The 5,540-nt window shown below is 34.9% G+C and overlaps 1 pseudogene; it reads right to left on the reverse strand.

Annotated features, from left to right (window-relative positions):
- Positions 1 to 2,249: 2,249 nt before the first annotated feature.
- LOC127943237 (butyrophilin-like protein 8) lies at positions 2,250 to 3,078 on the reverse strand (annotated as a pseudogene).
- Positions 3,079 to 5,540: the final 2,462 nt, after the last annotated feature.

The raw sequence follows: 5,540 nt of genomic DNA on the forward strand, positions 1-5,540 counted from the left end.
CTTTCCGAAACTTCCGGATTTATCGATCATCCGGGGACCATGTTACCGTAGCATGTAACGCGCGCGTGCACGCAAGTATGTTCACCTGGATTTCCAGCACGATTATGTTAAACGGCGACAGATTCGTCACATGCGATATTCCACAGATCATTGATTAAAAAAACGTGTTTCACCAGTTGTATACATTTGGTATATGCATAATAAAGCGCTTTGATTTCGCGGTATTTCACGCAAATTCGTAGTGCAATGTTATAGTTATAGCATTCAGCATGTAGCTATCGTTGTTATATAGAACTACTATTAAAAACAATGGCATGTGAATGTTTGTTGATTGAATGAAAATCAAAACACAGGGTAGGCTCAACCACTAGCTGTTAACAAAAAGGTTAAGTCCTTCCTTAACCACAAAAAAAAAAAAATTCAGTTCACGCCATACTCTGTTGTCGACAGCTCACATTAGGGAGGAAAAGTATATTATTGCAAAATATTGTCCTATTACAGTTTTTTTCTGAATCACTAAAACACATTTCTTGAAGCCATCACTCATTTTCTCAAAACTTTAAACACAAATCCAAATACTCAAACTAAATTCACGAAACCTCAGACTCTTCCATCAAAATAAAGCAAACACAGCAAACCATTTCACTTGGACTCAAAATCAAATGCTGCTCTCAGATCACACACACATGAGGCAATAAAAAAAACATTCATTACAGAACATTCATTAGACACAAATAAATAAAAATAAATAAAACTCTAAATATTTAGCATGGTACAGCACCCTCAGGCTCAAATACTGCAAGTTGTGCAATTGGGTGAATGAGAGATTCATTCTGTCTCAGAATCATGTCTTTGTGCTTGAGTCTGGCCTGAGGACTTTGTCCACATTAAATAATGTTGTCTTTTTTGGTAGATAAAGAGAAAAAAACCTCTGGTCTGACAGATCCAGCCTTTATAACATCTCTAAACCATCATTCAGTCTCCTGTGCCAATTGTGTGCTCTGAGCTGGCTCAGATTTACTGTAGTACAGTTGGTTTGATCACAGTGTGAACAATTTTGAATCATTGCGTGTAAACAATGACAACCGTGCTTCGCTGTGTTAAACTTTTATCCCCTAACGCTTAGCATTTTGCAGCACAAATGCATCACAGTGTGATTAGTGTTTAAGTGCAAGAGAATGTGTTCAGAGTTCTGCAAAAGAGTGCATGAAATTTTATTTGACAAATTGATTCAAGCTAGTTAGAATTTGGTTCAGAGATTGAGGTTTAATATTTTAGGAATTCAGAAAAAAGTAAATGCAATAACTGCATTTGTTTCTTAAAAATGTGCATGTTTGTGTTCTTTAGTAAGAAAGAAAAAAATGGTGCAATGAAAAATGACAGATCTAATATATTGGCGTATTAAACATTCTATTTATGTGAAAAGACACAAGTTTGATGCAAGTAAAAATTAAGAAAATGGAACACAGGGAATGTAACCTCATAGCAGCAACAAGAGTTAATCAAGCTTGGTTTGCTACAATAAGCAGTGCTTTATAAGGTTTTACACAGATTGATCTCAGGACCAACATTCTTTTAATGTGCAGCCTCTCCACAACAATAAGCAGCAGGTGCGAGTGATCACCTCCGTCTCTCTCCTCCACACCTGGTAGAGTGGCAGATAACACAGAAAAGGGCAAAGAACAAAACTGACCCCAGCATATAACATAATGCAACAATAACATTGTACAATTAAATGTTGTACCAGCAAACATCTTATACGGTTTTAAAAGCAAGAAATAGACAGGTATTTGATATCCTTTATGGACCCTTTCGCATTGCCAGGTTTGGAAATTACAGTATTACAGCAGGGAAACATTTATAAAGATAAATTGGAGACTGTATCAAATATTAATTGTTTGACAAACAGGACAAAAATATGGACAGTTCAAATTCACAGTCTAATTTAACACAAAGTATGTTTTGTGTGTTTGTTATCGGTCTGTTAAAAGAGTCCATGTGATTTTGAGTGAATTACAGTCAAATGAGCTAACATGGCAGTGTATGGTCATGATTTGGGTCCTGTATCATTGAACAAGTGAGATAATTGGGAATTTTCACATATAGCTGCAAATATTAGAACAACCAACTGATCACAAAAATATGAAAGTTTTAAGAGGACATTATAGTATAGTATATATCAGGGTATCTATAGTACACAAAACTGATTAAGCATCCAAATAAAATGTTCAGATGATAGAGGTGTCCGATTACAATAGCAATGAGCAATGAGCATATAATGGAAACTGCATTTTTGTTCCCAGTTGTTCCAGTTCTACAGTTACATTGGCTGAAAGTCCTTCAGCAAACACTTGACACATGTAAACTCCTTTATCCTCAGTTCTGACACTCTTCAGTCTGAGAGAGAAGTTTCCTTTGGGGATTTCAGCAGTGAAGAGCTCAACTCTGTCTCTGTATTGCTCATCTGATGAATCTGGAAAAGTCTTGTTGTTTTGGAAGAGCAGAACCAGAATATCTTCATCTTCATCTGTTCTTATCCATGAAACCTCTTCAATATCTTCAGGTGTGATGTGAGAGCTTACAGAGCAGTTCAGAGTGACGTCCTCACCCAAAAAACACAGATACAGGATGATCGGAACCTGATAACATCAGATAGTCTGAAAGAACAAACACATTTAAAATAGGTTCATTTAAAATATATCCAATTTCAAGTTCAGACTCACCAACATCTTTTATTTCAACCACAGTCTCTCCAGAATCCTGCTGACTGTGAACTCTACATGTGTATCGTCCTTCATCTTCAGCTGTCAGATTGTCCAGACGGAGGGAGAAGTTTCCATGTTGAATCTGATCAGTGAAGAAATGAGCTCTATCATGATAATCTTGATACTGGGCATCTGGTTGACTCTCACCATACATTAAGAGATGAACCAGAGTCTCTGAGTCTGTTCTTATCCATTCCACCTCCAGATCCTCCATTTGTAAGGGTTCATCAACATAACAGGGCAAAACCACTGAAGATCCCAGAGGGGCAACCAGAGGACCAGAAGGACCGTGCACATTGAAACCTAAAAACATTTATTAATTACAGAGAGACTAAATATTGGTTTCTACAAACAAATTTGGGCAAATTGTGTTCACTGCACATGCACATAGTGTTCGGTGTATTGCATTACAAGCAATGTGAGTTACATAATCAGTTAATGCATTACTTTTTAATTTACAAGAAAATAGCTGTGTTGCTTTTTTCATCATTTATTAATTGAAAGCTCTACTGTCCTCATGTTGAGAAAAATAGGGAGTAAGATGTTACTTTAGTTCTAGAATAAATGTGAACAAGCAATAAGTCATCTCACTTACAAAAATGAAAAAAAGAAAAATGAATAAAAACAAATAAAAGCAACTCAGAATATGACTCAAAGCTGCAATAATTATATATGTTAAATAATACAAATATCCTATGTATTTAATCTAATTTTATTAAATAATTTGCTGACCTCCAGGGGTCCAATTTAACCATAAAAATAAGCAAAAATTAATAGATAAACTAACATTTCTTTTTTATTGCTGAAGAGTGCTGAACTTTCTTGTTCTCTGTTCTACTGTACAGATGTGAATTTACATTTCCTTCAGCCTGAGGCTTTTAGTGTGAAAGGGCTTTTATATTTTTGCCAAAAATATAACTTTTTATATTTAAAGCAAACAAGCAAACTCAACCCAGATTTAAAAAGTAACGTAATGCATAAGTAACATATTTAGTCACTTTTTAGGAAGTAACACAACATTGTAATGCATTACTTTTAAAAGTAACTTTCCCCAACATTGCATGCACAGATCTGCTTTAACCTTCACTTTTCAAAATGATCAACAACCATTCAAAATAAATATTATGTATCTATTGCCAACTAAGTAAGAAACCTTTTATTACGAAATTGCGTAGACAACCACATAAAGCACAAATACAGACCAATTCTATTGACCAACATTTGTGGGACTCGATACTGGCGGTGGGGCGCAGGTGCAGCTCATCTTCAATCACTACACCTGGCCTCACTCCTCGTGCCCACGTCTCTCGACCCCGCCCCACTCGCCACACTGAGATTCAAAGGTCAGAAATTGAACTGTATGAAGATCAGTTGTTGCACTTTTTTCTGTGATTTTTGTCATGTTATTCTGATTTAAGTTGTTTACCTTAACCATAGAACTGCTTGCGAGAAAGTTTTGTAATTTTGCACACTGATAAAGGACAGTGTCAATATTGAGCAAATTTGAAGTCTCTCGAATGGTCTAGGGCCACCACTTGTCCAAAGATTCACTAATGCCCAGTTTTCACAAAAATCCCAGTTCTGCTCCGGCCTCCACAGCCAGAACTTACAAGACGTTCAGCTTTCTGGAGGGAATATATATATATATATATAATTGTATTCCTTATCCAACAGTTCTTGGCATATATTAATTGTTTGAAGCATGCTGAAGCAACACTAATCGGCTAAAATCACAAAAACAACAACACAAAATTCTGCTGCTGGTTAAGTAAATTTCTCCCATATCAGACTATATTTTTCAGGTGAGAAAGCAGAACAATAAAGCAAATAAATTAACAAAATTCAACGTTGTTTATTCCATGAGGTACTCACCAAAACCTATTGTAGTTAGCTTTCTAACAATTAGTAAACCATTAAAATAAATCCACTAAAAACAAAACTGGAAAACAAATAATTTAGGAAAATATAATTAAGTTCTTATCAAATTAACACTGATCATTTCTATTTGGGTGAACCATTACACTGAACAGATGAATTAATATTATACAACTAAAAACTAATTAGAAAACACCTTCATTTAGTCAAAACACTGCAACATATTTCACTATATATATATATATATATACATATAAAGGAGTGATAAAGGACAGTGTCAATATTGAGCAAATTTGAAGTCTCTCGAATGGTCTTATTTCATATTTCATATGGTCTTATAGTCATATTTCACTATATATATATAAATATATATATATATATTTAAAAAAAATAATTTGAACAACATTGATTCAAAACTGTGTAAACTGATTAAGAAAAACTAGCCGCTGTCTGAGAGATATGCATGTTTGTGATTCTACTCTATTACTGGTGAAGCTACACCATACGGGATTATTATGGTATATACACTTGTGAATTAAAAATGAGGGCAAATATAGATTTATGTGTCTATGTGAATATTTCAGTTATATGTAGGGTTTCATTACAAACACCAGTTTCATTTTAAGTTTCATTTAGTTTGGCACGGATCATATCAAGTCAGACTTTCTTTGGCCCCATTTATAAGAGTGATATAACTAGTAGGTTTTTTAATTTTTCTGACAAATGATCTGTAGTGTACTTGGGGGTCCGACGTGCAGTGTGAAAGGGGCTTTGGTGTGCTGTACTCAACCGTTGCAGCAGTAGTGTATAGCCAGAAAAGAGACTCAGGGTGTGCCTATGAAAATCTGGGTGTGCCACATTTATTGTCAGATTACTGTGCAAAATTATGGGATAGTATTT

Source organism: Carassius gibelio, chromosome A3, assembly GCF_023724105.1.
Source record: "Carassius gibelio isolate Cgi1373 ecotype wild population from Czech Republic chromosome A3, carGib1.2-hapl.c, whole genome shotgun sequence".
Lineage (NCBI taxonomy): Eukaryota > Metazoa > Chordata > Actinopteri > Cypriniformes > Cyprinidae > Carassius > Carassius gibelio.